The 15851-nt window shown below is 40.0% G+C and overlaps 1 long non-coding RNA gene across 1 annotated transcript; it reads left to right on the plus strand.

Moving 5' to 3' along the window:
* The first annotated feature begins 6796 nt into the window (after positions 1–6796).
* On the plus strand, positions 6797–13913 carry LOC136692927 (uncharacterized). The gene is made up of 3 exons (XR_010802001.1): positions 6797–8187; positions 9050–9171; positions 13516–13913. It is a non-coding gene; the product is annotated as an uncharacterized lncRNA (long non-coding RNA).
* The last annotated feature ends 1938 nt before the right edge of the window (positions 13914–15851 follow it).

A 15851-nucleotide genomic window follows, 5' to 3' on the forward strand; every position in this document is an offset into this window, starting at 1 on the left:
ACAACAGCTTACTTTGTAATATTTATAAACAGGTATGATAACCTCACTAATACAGGACTGGCATGATGAGAGATTAAAAGAGAACTAAACCAACACATTCGCACCCAGGATATCAATATTTAATGTAATAATATGTATGTTTATTATATTTCTTTTTAAGAGTAAATAAATTCTTACTGCTCAGATCACTTTTAAAGATTTTTAAAACTCATTTTCTCAGGTGCCTAACAGTTTGCACAGTACTGTACACACAACGAAGGCAAAACTGTTTTTTGCTTTATAGTAAAATGGTCATTCTATTTAATAAATATCAAATCATATATTTTTTCCAATTTTTGTATTAGCAGTTTGTATCAGGAGTCAGTCACATGCAGCTAGTAGTACATCACAGAACATACCCCAGTGGTGTTCCCAAATATCTGTCATCATTACCATTATTGATATTATTATTTTTCATCTGTCTTTGTGAACGGACACAACGTCTTAGAGATCCCAGTCCTTCAAGTCGTCTTAAGCCAGATCTTTCAGTGACTCTTTAGAGTCTTCATTAAGGGGAAGGGTAACAATGCGCTGTAAAACCCGATGAACTCAAGGGTTTCTTTTGGTGCCGTGACCCTCATATTAGCGTTTATTACCACTGATGCAAAATCAAAGCTGCGTCGCCATATTGTCCTCTGTGTCAGGTCCTTCCTAATTCTTCTGGCTCCATCCCTTTCAGCTTTTTGTTCTGGGAAATCAAATAGACGGAGCCTCACTGAAGAGGAGAGTGACCTTAAATAAAGTGTAAATCAATGGCTTTGCTGTGATGCTCAGCGAGAGATGGAAGCTCCTGGGTGAGCTCGTTCACTAATCCACTGGGTAAGGGAAGAGGTGTGTGCTTGGATGGCCTATTCAGCACAGTCTGAAGGAGGGGTAATGCTATTGATCTCCAGATCTATAAAAGTGACACTGATGGACATCTGGAGCTGTTTCAGTGCATCACTAAAGCAAACAGTATCGCTTCACTTCTGTCTCGGTGCACTGTATCTATGTGTGTATCTCAGAACAGAAACAGTGAAGCACAGTATGAGAAGAGCTTAAGGTCACCATGACCAAAGCCAAGTATAGGCTAGAGGGGTGTAGAAACCTGTTTTTGTAGTTTCAGAAAATAAAGGGCAGTGGATATTTCCATATATTTACAACGGATGATAATGAGAGCTACAAGGATTTGTTCCAACAGTGGTGGCTGAATGAGGGCCTCAACAAATTCCACTCTGCATAACAATAAACACATTGCAGACTATAATTTGCTATCACACAATAGTAAAGTGTGATCTGGAAAACAGCACAGGTCCTCTGTGTGCTGATGATTTTGTGCATTTGCCACACTCACATATAAACGTGTTGCAGTATGAACAGTGTCGGACGACGTTTTAGCGCATGCACCGTACATCTGTGTGTGTGCAGCTCATGTAAAGCCGTGCAGTGTTACAAGAAGAAAGGTGTGTGGCGTAATTAGAGCAATATCAGCGTCGCCGCCCGATCCCTCTTCTCTGTGGTGATGAGCCGTGCTGCCGGGGTCTGTCTGTTGTTGCCTAATTCCCACTAACAGCAGCCGGTGTAATCACACACCCCAATTAGCCGCCCCTGCTCCGTCGCTTCCCTCCGTCGCTTCCTCTCCTCACCACACCACCTAATGAGCTTTCATCTGTCGCCATGTTGCACAGAACCGAAAAAGAGCACCTCACCACTGAGCAGATACTTCTGAACCTTGCGAGATCCTGCCTGTGTCCTAAAATCTCACCTGCCACAGATTTCAGCTTCTCTGCAGTGGACAATGAGGAACTCCATGGGGTTCATAAGGCTGCGTTCAGTCGTGGCTGGGCTTTAAAGGTGACATTCAAAAAAGTGATTTTCATCACTTTTTATAAAATTCTGAGGATGTTTCCTCACCATTTGCTAGCTCCCTGATCTGTATGCGTGTAGTTCACTGACAAAAACAAGTCCTAGGTTGGATCGTTCCTGCTGTGTTTAAGTGACAACTCATGTTTGGAAAGATTTGCATCCTTTCACGCTGCATCTCTCAGTAAGGCTTAGAAGTAGGATGTTTGACATGAAGGTATCAGGAGCACCTTCTACAAACCCCCGGCATCCACAGGTGAAGTAACACTTTGTGGGAATGCGAAGTGTGTGTCTGTGTGTGTTTTTCTAAAGCCTATTGGCAGGTGTGCTCTGGATGTCAACCTTTGACATCGTCTTCTGGAGCTTTTCTCAAACACAGCGCCGTCTGCCTTCAAGAATCAGCTTGAAAATCGGAAGAAGCGCAATAAACACGGTCGTATTAAAATGATATGCAAATGTCAGATGCTGAAGGCAACTGTGCTGTTGTTCGGTTCTGGGCCGGGCATCGTTGCTTTGTGTGTGTAGACCGAGGGAAATGATGCAAGAGTCATTTTCTCTTGATTTGACCATGAATATGTATTTGGTGAGAGCGTTATTAATGACTTCTTGTTATAAGTTCTGTTGAATTTCAAATTTCTGTCATAGTTTCTGTAATAATGTTTGCAAGGGCGAAGTTTCTTCGTAAAGTTTTAGTGTATAATTGTCTATCGGGGTAATGATGGTAAACAGACGTATGTGACAAAATCAGTGTAGCACATCTTTCCCAAACTAGTTTGGCTTTATGATGACTCTTTTTTACTGAACCAGCAAAGATGGAAGTTATTTTTATTTCTTGTAGTCTTTAATGAAATATTAACAAGGCAATTTCCCAGTCAGAGAGTTGTTTGCTTCCCACTGGTATTACATTTACAAAGTAACCCAGGTTTGTAGTCCCCTTTGATAATTAGTGAAAGATGCAACAGTTGGGAACACAGACATTCAGCTGTGTATACAGCTTGTATGGTCTCCATATAAAAGGGTGATGGAAGACTAACAATGTATTCAGAATACAGTCTGTATTTGCAGAACCTTCAAGTACAAGTAACTGGTGAGTGGCTCTGAAAAATGGACTAAAAGTGTCTGTTGTAATAAAATTTTCTAATGGAATACGATGTAGGTTTATGTTGCATGACAAAAAAAAAAGCAACAACAACTTGTAGTGGGGCGGCACTGTGGCGCAGCAGGTAGTGTCACAGCTCCAGGGACCTGGAAGTCGTGGGTTCAAGTCCTGCTTCCGGTGACTGTCTGTGAGGAGTTCTCGCTGTGTCCGCATGGGTTTCCTCCGGGTGCTCCAGTTTCCTCCCATGGTCCAGAAACACACTGTGTGAATGTGTTTGTGTGTTGCCTTGTGAATGACTGGCGCCCCCTCCAGGGTGTGTTCCTGCCTTGCACCCAATGATTCCAGATAGGCTCCGGACACAGCGCGACCCTGAACTGGATAAACGATTACAGATAATGAATGAATGAACTTATGTAGTTGTCATGTAGTCTTTTAAACTAGGCCCAATATTAAAGTATTCCTGAAAAAATTAGTACACTCGGTGAAGGTCAAAACCATTCCTAAATTCAGCGTACATTCAAGTTGTAAGGTTTAATGTGATTAAGCTATTTTCATATTAAACATACTCAACACCAGAATAAGTGTCTCATACATGATTGGGTTCAGCTACATTTTCTTTGAGAAAGAGCACACGTTTCTGAATATATCACAAGAGATATGTGAGATTAACACACAAAACCCAGTCCATGATTTTTTTCTGCTCACAGGTATTCAACCATAGCTCTGTACCCCATGCAGTGTGCGTTTGCATTACCCTGCTTTAACACACCTGATTCAGCTCACTGGCTAATTATGAATTCATGACTTGGGCTTTGTCTGTTAATGCTACTGTACCTCACTGTACCTCACATGTGATCATTTCAGAAATTTGCCCCCTTTAACTCTTTAACCCTTAAAGTCAACATGAGGTCACCTAGACATGTCTTTTTATTTGTAACTGTAAAGTAAATGATTCAAAATGCTACAGATAGTTGAGGTACCACGTTAAAAAATGTCTACATTTGTAGAGAGGTTATTAATTAGGTTGTAAACACCTTAAATCATTAATAATTATTTGTAACACAGATAGGAAGTGTGACAGTGAACTCTTTTTTGTCCAGTAGTGAAAGTGTCAGAGAACCTACTGAAAATATCAAGGTGAAGAATAAGCTCAGACCTGAGGATGTTAAGGTAAACCACATCATCATTAAAGTAGAAAAAGACACTCTGTTGCTGGTTAATTCATTAAATGGTTAAACTTGTAAATAAATGTGTGCTGAAGCTGACAGGGTTAATGTCGACTGATAGAGAACGTAACGTAAAGTCAATATTTGACAAGATCTGAGGTTTAACAGTGTACATGGATGTGGGTTCACTATTTGGCAAGCAATGTCACTTGCCTTTTCTGTTTGGGGTGTAGCTGATTATTAATGACTATTAATATGTTTTAAACAGATTTTAAGCCATTTATAAACCTTTATTAGTGTAGTCTTACTTTAAAGTGGTACCATATTTGATACTGACTTACTCAGCTTTTTGGCAAAATTATACAGAGAACTCTCCACAATTTAAAAAAAAAAAAAAAACCCACAAAACATACAGAACAAAACTTCTCGGTTAAATGGGACATATTCTACCCATTATCGACAAGCACCTATTCCTTTAAATGAGAATGAGCCACAGTTCAGTGCAAGAGCCCCGAAATGAGAAGCAAGGAGCAGCTCTTGTTTTTAGCTGTTTACACTTGGTTCACTCTTCTGTTTTAATTTTCACCATGTTTACTTTGTATGCTCACCCTCCCAAGCTCATTGTGTTTGTTTTATTTGCTTTTAAACTCATCTTAGCGCACAACTGTAAACAAAGTTGTGGCTCAGTGACTGGAGAAACTCAGATGAGGAGGCGGGACAGTCCTAACAACATTGCACTCTATGTCAGAAGCAGCACAAATTCAGAATGGCTTGTTTTAACCCATGTTTACTGCATGTTTACTGAGATTGTGGGTTTGTTAGGTGCTTCAGACCCCCATGTTAATGTGCACATGCACTGAAAAATGTATTTAAGTGCTCTAAGTGAACTTGTTTATGAGTGTAGCTTGCTTTGTACTTATACAGTTCTGTTATATATTTTTTTTCCATTTCTGTTAATAGGACTTTTTAGCTTATCCACTGGTGCGGAGAATTGTTGTGTAGCTGTTTAGAGCCTCATCACACTTGATATTCTCAGCATGCATTAAAAATGAAGAATGTCTTGTAGTTACCATATGAGTAATACCTTTGTAAGTGTTTACATTTCCATTTCCAGCAGTTAGTAGATGATGTTATCAATGTTCTTTTGCACAGCAAAGATATATTTGTGTTAAATTCAGCATTTTTATTTTACCAGTGTGTACACGTCTTTGTGCATATGACTGTATGTGATGTGTGCAGCTTCAGGAGCTGAATTGGCTGAAGTGGTCACCTGCAGTTCCTCTTCTGCTGCTTTAGACCAAGCATGACACCATCAACGACTGAGGCACCAGGACGCTAGCAGCATCACAAGTCACCAAACTTACACTGCTAAGCACACACCCAACACACACACTCACAGATGAACACACACACACACACACACTCCCCACAGCCCTCTGCTGAGCTGTTTGTTTAGGAATCTCGGCCCGAAAATTGTATTCCATCGACCATGCTCGCTATCAACACACAATTATCTGGGTTAATCATGTGGAACAGTGGCAAATTCACCTGGGGCTTAGGAACTAATGACATTCGCGTCTGGCCTGCTTTAGTGAAATAGCCTCACACCTGCAGCAGGAGAGGCGAGATTGCCAAAGAAAATTTGGTCTCATTTTGCTACTCCCCCACCACCACACCCCTCTTCCACCCTTTCTTTCTTTCTCTTCTATTTTCTATCCTCTTTTTTAACCCCCCCTCCCCCCAAACACACCTCGCTTTTGCTTCTTTTTTAACACCACCTTCTTCTGCCCACTTTTTTTTTCTTTTTTCCTCACCACATTTTTTTCTATTATTTTGTCTTATTCGTTTTCTCCCTCTGTCTCCCTTTCTCACACTGATTCTTTTTTCTCTCTCTCTCTACTTGAAGTCACACACGTTCTGTTCTCAGTCACCATGTAGGGTTCTTTTCAGGGGTGGGGTGCAGGTGGGGGGTGGTGGAACATTTTTGTTCATTTCTGGAGCATATAATTTTTCAGACCTGCATGGAAAATAAAAAACTAAAACATAGATTTCTATGCATAGAGTGGCACATACTCTTTTCTCTATAGTATAATAAATTATACATGTTGTATTTATTAACTTGGACACAAATCATGCCAATCGTCACATCGTCGCATGTATCCTCATGTTTGAGGATTTTTAGTTTACTACATCATTTAAACACATCAGCTGTCCTTCGCACTGTGGTAAAATCTTATGATGAATGGACCAATAGAAATACTTCAGAATTACTTGGAATAAAATCTTTTTACATTCACTTCCATTAAAAGTTAAGTTATTTCCTTCTCCTGTAAAGGTACATGTTTTTAATTGGACAGCAGATATATATATATATATATTCCCATTTTGGAAAAAGATGGGACATTTTGTAAAATGCATTTTACACAAGAATCTTTTATTTTTGTAGTTCTCTTTAAAATGATTTACCTGAAAAAATATTCACCAACCAACTTGATTGTGTTTTGCAAATGTAAAATAATTTACATTTCATGCCTGCAACATGTTCCAAAATTGTTGGTGAGATGGGGCAAATTAAAAGTGAAAAATTTATAGGAATTTCATGTCACATCATTTTGAAGGAAAAATTGCATGAACTGAATAATGGAAATTTCCTGTCAGTAATTAATCTATTGGCACGATACGATCCAATTTTACAAGAGATCCTTGATAAAAAAAAAAATCTGTGTAAATGATCTGAGCACTTAGATTCTGAACTAATTAATTGCATTGTCACAAAGAGTGCATGATCAAAGTGCGCCTGAAATACAAGATTTGTACTCAGTAATTGTAGCCACTACTCAGGACTTAATTAAAGTGGATCAGATTAGTCAAGTGTTTAGGTATGTGACTGTTTGAAAAGACAAGGACCGACAGTGCTTAAATGCAGGGAGGAAGGGACATTTTGAGCATTCTTAAGGGTAAGATCATTTTAGTGTGTCCTTTCTTTTACCATGTTTGAATACAGATCAGTGAAGGCTTCTTCCAGTCAGTGCCAGCTTGAGTTTTGTCCACGTTAATATGTGCCAGTCACACCATGGGGTCTTCAACAGAGCTTGGAATCGCTAGAAGACCACATACTTTGAAGTGTGGCAAAGTGGCAAAGGTGGCAAAGTCCAAATTTGAAACAAAGTCAATCTTGCCTGAATCGTTATCCACACAGGGAGGAGGGTACAAGTGGAATGACAAGACTTAGTTCAACTTCTAGAAGTCATTGCAGAAACTTCATGACATATCTTTTTTGGGAATCATGAAGTTGAGGATGGACCATAGACTGTTAGGGTAGACATATACTTTCTTCTTGGCCATGCGTTTACGTAGACAACTGTCTGGGTCGTGAATGTATTTGTTCACATAGTTGCCTATGTGTAACTGGAGGCTTCCACTAGAGGGCAGACCAGAGAAAGACACATAATTCTGGACTTGGCTCTGACAATGTCTTCTTCGAAACTTTCTGTAACGCCATTGTGTTGCTGTTGATCGCCTGCACTGCCCCTACCGTTTATGCATGTACTACATTATTTTCTGAGAATGTGCACAACACAGCATATATGAGGCAGCGAATGCGTACTTAACAGCAAGTTTATTTCTACCCTTAGAGGGCTTAATGACATCGGCCAGCTTTTGCTTTACCTCCTCCTCAGTGGCTACCTGGCAAGCTTTGAATACCCACTAGGGTCACTGCTTAACTATATTGCACTGTGGTGGGGGACTCTGCTCCTGGTGCTGAGGGGGTTTGAGATCTTCTCAGTTCTGCAGAAGGGGCATGACAAGGGGCTCTGGGGAGGAAGCAGGAGAATAGGGCACGGGGGACATGTTAATAATGGATGTCCATTCCAGTTTCCTCTTGCTAGAAACCCTTACAGATGGCTACGGGGATCAGAACCACAACACTGTGTCCCCTGTGGAACTCTTTGGGTTGGACAGGATTGTTGGGTGTATGCTGTTAAGCTCACTAGGCCAGAAACCCTTATATCCGAGACCAGAGAAGTACCAGTGGCTCTGGTAAGTTTATGACCGTATAAAATGAAAAGTTTGTAGACACAGTCTTGCCCAATGTATCTTCTAAAATAAAGAATATCAATATTTCTATTAATTCCACTGTGTGTCCATATACTGTTCTCTATAAACCATTCTACCAAGCACATAGTAACGTGATCCTGACCTGTCCATTCTACCACATGGCAGCAACACAGAGGAGAACCTAAACATTGAGGGAGACCCAGCGACTTGAGCAGCTTGTACCAAAGAAAAAATCTGTCATTTGGACTTGTTTTGATTTCAGTGAAGACAACACTGAGCATAAAGAAGTCAGATGGGAGCACTGACAAAAAACAGTTTCATGACCAAAGTTAATATATCCAATCTGTTGAAGCACAATCACATCATCAAATATGAACAGTGCATTTTTTGGCTCAAAAAAATAAAATAATATAAAATAGAAAAGCTCCCAGCCACATAAAAAAAAATCTCAGCGTTACCAGAGCATATTTACAGTTCAAGCCTTGTCAGTGAACTGTTTAAAAAACAATATAATCATTCATTAATCTTAAACAAGGTTTTTTTTTTTTATTATTAATCATGATATTGATTAGCGATCATATCGCCAAGCACTACCTCAGACCCATTTCAATTAAAGCTTCTCTGTGGAGATGATAAAAACTCTGTAGACATTGTTAAATGACTGCTTTCACAATGACAGCTAATTATATGCATATAAATTTTATACTATGTTTACTATATACTATGTCTAATATTATGCTGTTGTGTTTTGTATGTACAGCCATCACAGTAGATTCCATTCAGGTGGCTACTTTTTTGTGTTTTGTTTTTCTCTGTATTTTTTCACCTCCCTTTCATTTTCCAGCAGGAAGACTTGCTGTCACCATGCTTATACCTGGACAAATCTGATGAGAAATGCATAGGTCAGATGCACTGGATGCCAGCAGATGAATTCACGCTGCATAATTTGCGTGAAAAAAAAAAAAGGTGAAAGATGCTGTCATGGCAGACACCGCTCACTATATGAAGTCATTTCGGTCAAGTTCCAATACAGGAAAGAAAGTCTCATTGCTCATAATTATTTATCGATACTGACACACTCTTCTCATCACAGGCGGCATCCATGTGTGAAATAGCAGCGTGGGGCTGGGGGGATCATTACCTGGGAGATTACGAAGAGGGGGCTCTATGTGCTCCCCAGATCATCAACATTGCATCGCTATACACCAAGCTGCCACTCACTATGAATAAACAATAGGCAACTCCTTCATAATCGTATGGTTGTAGAAACCAGGCCTGCCGATGTTGGCACATCGTGTTACAAGCAAATTGATTGTCATAGCCACTAAGGAAGCATGTTTTTGTCCCTTTACAGTATATTAAAGCAATAAGCCGCAAGAGTTCATGCTTTACGGTGATTTTCCCATGGTTAAAGGGTGTTTTTAGGCACGCAAAATAACATCTTTGTAACATACAGCCTCAAGTGGCTTGTTCTTTTCATAAAATGGCAAATTAGGATTAAGTGCTGCTCAAATGATAATTGATGATAAAAAAATTAAATTAGCAATTGAATTAACTGTCATCGATACCATCAGTGTAGTTCGTCAAGTTTATTTATAAAGAACAGTAAATTTAACAGTTCTGGACAAATGGCTGTAGATTGTTATAAAAGCAAAAACTTAAGCAAAAGCCTGGTGGCACGGTAGCGCAGCAGGTAGTGTCGCAGTCATGTGGCTCCAGGGACCTGGAAGTTGTGAGTGTGTGTTGCCCTTATGCATTCATTATCAGTAACCGCTTATCCAGTTCTGAGTAGCGCTGGGTCCAGAGCCTACCCAGAATCATTGGGCACAAGGCAGGAACACACCCTGGAGGGGGTGCCGGTCTTTCACAGGGTGACACACACATTCACTCACACCTATGGACACTTTTCAGTCGCCAATCCACCTACTAAGTGTTTTTGGACCGTGAGAGGAAACAGGAGCACACCGAGGAAACCCACGTGGCCACGGGGAGAACACACCAAACTCCTCACAGACTAGCAAAACAGCTATGGAAGTACTATTTTCTTAGAGGTTTGTGGTTGGCTGGCAACATATCACCCACTGGACTATTAGCGTTCATATACGTTGTTATTTGGTTGATTGTTGGTCATGACATCTGTCCAGCACTGGATCTTGACATCAAGCAAATGCTGTCGTCGACCCAGTTTTTATTTTCAATTAAAATCCATTAATGTCTAATAGTAGAGTCCAATATCTTTCTGACATCAGATTGTGCACAATGCTGGGCAGTCAAAAATAGTCCAATTTTAATAGAAACTTAAAAGTTTAATTGAAACTCCAGTTTATGCATTATTTGAAAACGTAATGCCTTGCGCACAGTGATTTTGGGTAGGCTCTGGACACACCACAACACTATACAGGAAGAGGCAGTTAGAGAAATTGATGAGTGAATTAATGAATTAAAACTTAAATTGTCCCTTGCATTGTGTTAAACGTGGTATAGAACTAACCCAAAATTACTAAACTGGAGCTAAATCAGTTTTGTTATAAGTTATGTGTGTTTTTTCGTATCACCCATAAAGTTACTATTCTGGAGAAACAAAGATTTGCTAGTTTGTCTGGTGAGTAGATGCTGGAATATTTCTGTGAGTATCTGATGACATTCAATCACAAAAGCATTGATGAAGTCAGGAACTGATGTTGGATAATTATTTCTGGGTCAGAAAAGCCATACACTGCGTTTAGAAGTACCTTTGAATTAATTTACTCGTTGCCATGCATCAATTATAAGGACATAAACCCACCCCAGGATGGCCTGTGGAGCAGTGGAACTGTCTTCTACTAGTGATGTATCACCATCAAATAGCTTTGGACTGAATTGGTGTGACATTTGTGATCCAGAAATAATCATCCAACATCAGTACCTGAGCTCACTAATGCTTTTGTGACTGAATGTCATCAGATTCTCACTTTACATCTAGTGTAAAGCCTCCTCGAAGGACACAAATGACCTTGTAATGCACTTCATTTCAGAAGGAGGCATAAGCAAGAGCCCACAAACACAAACTGACTTTAAATGTGGGTCCAGAACCAAAAGCATTCATGTTTAATAAGCATAATAGCTATTAGTCTGTCAAATCCAAGGTCTCCTTTAACCATAGCAGGTTCATTATGTCCATTTACCCATTACAGTCAATGAGTCAGAATTGCCTTTGTTGCATCTATAATGGTATGAATGGCAGCTTGAAGAACCCTTATAGAAGAGTCCAGACCCTCTTATCTGTGGCCATGCTCCTTCTCGCTGAGCACATGCACAAATACCCGACTCACGCGGTTTTCCTCAGCACCTCTCACATCCAGAGCCAATATCCTCGCCGTTAATTGAAAAACGGCACTGAGCAATAATCAAATTTAGGGCTTAAAGATGCATTTTATAGCGCAAGGAGGCGCATCACAGGGGTTGCATGATCCTCCAAAGTCCATGACATGGTTTAACACTCTCACAGAATTCATAAAGCGCCCCCCAAGGCCCACATAATCTCCTCTTTTCTCTGCGCTTAATGGGAGATAATACAAGAGAGCACACCCGACGAGTCAATATGCAACAGCGGCTTTAGTTTGATAATTAATACACAGCGTTTGGAAATAGATTTGCCTTTTTCTTTTTTCTTTTTTTTTTTCTTTTTTTTGGCAGCACAGGTCTCAGCAGAAACTCCAGCTGTAACCCGTGTCCTTTCAGCTAATCTTTTTTTTTTTCCTTTTTCCAATAGTGTTAATTCTTCCACTAAAGCCTGTTATCTCATTTAAGAGGGGGCTGCCATGGGATCCGATGGCGCCCCTGACATCTGTATTCATTCGCTTCAAAATTAGTCCTGACACAAATTTAATGAAAAAAAAGAAAGAAAACACTCACACACACACACACACACATGTATGCTCCTAATGCAAGAGATTAGAAGTCAGGCCAAGAATATCTGAACATTTGCTTGCTTTAAGTGGTGGTGGGGGGTGGGGTTTATTTGTTTGTTTATTTATTAATATTATTTTTATTCTTTTAATTTGAGATGCATTAATAGCATTTTAATGCTGCCTCTGTTTTTGGAACCCCTTGCATATTGAGGTCAAATGCAAGGATTCAGACTCTGTGAGACACGAGTGTGTACAGTTAAAATTCAGCTTTGATGAAACGGCTTGGTATTTAGTGACTGGACACAACACCTTTTAAAATCTTCAGTGTGTAATAACTAAGGGCCCACATTTACTTTACTCACACCATTTGCAAAATAATTACTGATACACATTTCAACCAATCACAGCTGTCTTTACACTACTTCTTCAAACAAGGAAAGCACCTCAGACAAACACAATCCTTCAGTGAGAATGTTAAGAGTTGGAGAGTGGTGCACCTTTGTATGCTCATTTGTTTGTTTGTGTGTTTTTTAAATTGTGTGTGTATTTGATTAATGCAATGTATGTCTGATTAATGCAAGTTCTAAGGCAATAAATATTTAATCAGGTTAATATACTAGTTTGTACAAGTGTACATTTTAATATGATGCCTCATAGTAATTAATGTGATCGTGTAAAATCAGTTAGCTAAGTTAATAAAGTTCGTCTTAATTTAATGTTGACATATTAGTCAGGTAAGTAGAGTGCAGAGCTCATATTTGGGATATAAAAAAATCTCTGGAAAGATAAATGCAACACACCTTTATTCTTTCATTAACATGTGGTAAAAGATGTTTAGACCTACTCCTAATACAACAACTGTGTGTTAGCATTAGCTCATCCAAAGGGGCAACTTTCTTAGCTCCAGCCTTCACTGTTAGATCAGACAAACCAGTCACTGTGATTTCCAGTTTCATGGTTTGTTCAATTAAAACATGATTTCAGGAATCTAAGCAATTTAAAAAAAAAATTGGCCTCCATTCATGTTGTTAATTTTTATGTCTTGATCTGCATAAATTCTAGCCCTACTTCACCCTATTCTTTGATGTATGGCCAGGACCACCACAGAACAGCAATTATTTGAGCTGTAGATCATTCAAAGCACTGCGGTAACACTGAGATGTTGGTTGTATATTAGTGTGTATTGTGCTGGTACAGGTGGATCAGACACAGCAGTGCTGCTAAATTTTTTAAACACTGTACCCACTAATTGGCCAATCTATTAGACACACATATTTTGTTGTTCCACAAAGTCAGTGGACTGGTAAAGTGGACAATGCGTGTATGAACAAAAATGTAATTTAATAAATCTGTCTTGTGACAGATTAAATTTTATGAAGTGGGTTTTTGATTTTTATTTATTATTTATTTCTTTTTACAGTCATTAGAAGACAGATCACAGCAGCTGTAGTACAAGAGGAAGACACACACTGACATCCATGAAGGGTTCGAGCCCCACTCCGAGTGACTGTCTGTCATGATGTTTGTGTGTTCTCCTAGTGGCTGTGTGGCTTTCCTCCTGGTTTTCCGGTTTCCTCCCACGGCCCAAAAGCACATTTTGGTAGGCTACTAAAAAGTGTCCCTAAGTGTGAGTGATTGTGTGGGGGTGTGTCACCCTGTGAAGGACTGACGCCCCCTCCAGGGTGTGTTCCTGCCTTACGGCAAGTGATTCCGGGTAGGCTCCGGACCCACCGTGACCCTGAACTGGATATGAAGTTACAGACAGTTAATGAATGAATATTTCAGGTAACTATGCTGATCTCAGTCAAACATTTTTCTTGACACCATGAAGCAAAAATTATACTGACATCTAGTGGACACACATCTATGTGTCTGAGATGTCTAACTATGCTAACTCCCCATGTGTTGCACCTGCTTTATGGAACATAATTTGGTTCATTCAGGAACTACAAAGCAGTTTGATTCTTCATTGAATGAGTTGCAGTTTATAGACAGAAATAAATAATCACCTTCATTAATATTGCTGCTACATTTTGGTGGAAAAACGTATCTAATTCAATTTACTGTCAAAACAGTAAGCCTAGAGTTTACAGTACTAACCGACCCGATCATTACAAAAGGAGCAGATGGTCAAATAAAATGTCTTGCCATCTGAACCCTTACTTTTCATTCTACTCATTTCTTCCCCGTCTGTCAGAGCACTCATTCCCATCATTTTTTCCTCCTCCTTAGAGGAGGCTGCGTCAGTAGCAGCACTGATAATTCCCTGTATTTGAGGAAAAAAAAAGAAGACATGAAAGCAGCCATGGGTGAAAGCAAGTTGGATTTAATCTTTCTTTCCGTCTCGCTTGCTCTTCCAGTACACTGTGTTGATCGCTTTCTCCAGGAAAGAGCGTGAAAACGCAGGCGTGCGAGCAGAAGGGAGGCGAGGGGGAGGAAAAACCAGGAGCCTATTCTGATCATGAAGGAGGAGAGAGAGAGAGAGAGAGAGAGAGGTGGGAGAAACTCACAGAATATAATCAGCCTTGCCCTCTCTAATGTACACAGTAATCTAATGAAATTTGGATGGACTTCAGAGGCTGATAAAGAAAAGCCAGCAATGCTGCTACACTGGCTCAGGCTCTCTTTCTCTCTCTCAGTGCAGATAAGGTGACTAAGAATTGTATTTTGCCTCTGAGTCAATGACCTCTTAGGAGAGCCGTGAGGGTGGAGAGAGAGTTGAAAAAGTGACAGGAGATAGGAGTGTGGTACACTCTCGGAAAATAAAAAAGCTATGGTACAGGTACATTGTTGTCACTAAAAGTACCAACAGTTTAAATGTACTTTTAAAATAATATAAGTCCTGGGCTTGAAGTTAGGCGTATGAAACTAACACAATTTAAAAATCCTTGCTGTAGTAACAGCTTTCACTCTTCTGGGATGGCTTTGGCTTCAATGTTGGAACATTTCTGCAAGATTGATGACATGAGAGCATTATGAGGTCGGGTACTAATGTTGGATGATTAGATCTGGTTCACAGACTCCACTCAAGCCCATCCCAGAGTTATTGAATGGAGCTCCGTCACTCCATAGAATGCAGCCTAATGCTGGGGGATTGTATACCCTTCTGTCTCACCCATGGAATTCCTCTTTAATGTTTATTCTGTACATGAAAACATGACTGAAAATAATTGTGGAAATCAGTGGTTACGTCAACAAAGTGGTATGCCTTCAGTAAACAGTGGATCAGTGGAGTGCGTATAGTTTAAGGCGCCCCAGACATGGTTATGAAGGCTGATGCCAGTGGACTGAGAGCTGGAGGTGAATCTCTGCTGCGTCCCCTGCGTTCAGTGTGTGTAACGTGTTTAACAGCGGCATGCTGATCTCTCCAATATTCATTAACCTGCCACAGAGCAGAGACAAGGGGGAGCATGGGGCACAGGGGCACACGGCAATCACAGAACTCATTATAGACCCGAAAAGAGCTGGCCTGAGAGAGAGGGAGAGAGAGAGAGAGAGAGAAAGACAGAAGAAACACAAAGCAATGCGGAATGATAGAAGTGATTAGTATCACTGAAGATGACAGGACAAAGGACAACAGTGACATTTTCCCTCCAAACTTTACATCAATTAAGGTGGATCTGTTTAGGTTTTATTTGTTTATATTCAGCAGATACACTATTTAACATAAAGGTTTGCAGACTTGCCTTATGGATAGTGAATTCAGCTCCTTTGACATATACCAAATGTGGACAAAGATGTTCGGCTCTGCAAGCA

Source organism: Hoplias malabaricus, chromosome 3 (assembly GCF_029633855.1).
Source record: "Hoplias malabaricus isolate fHopMal1 chromosome 3, fHopMal1.hap1, whole genome shotgun sequence".
Lineage (NCBI taxonomy): Eukaryota > Metazoa > Chordata > Actinopteri > Characiformes > Erythrinidae > Hoplias > Hoplias malabaricus.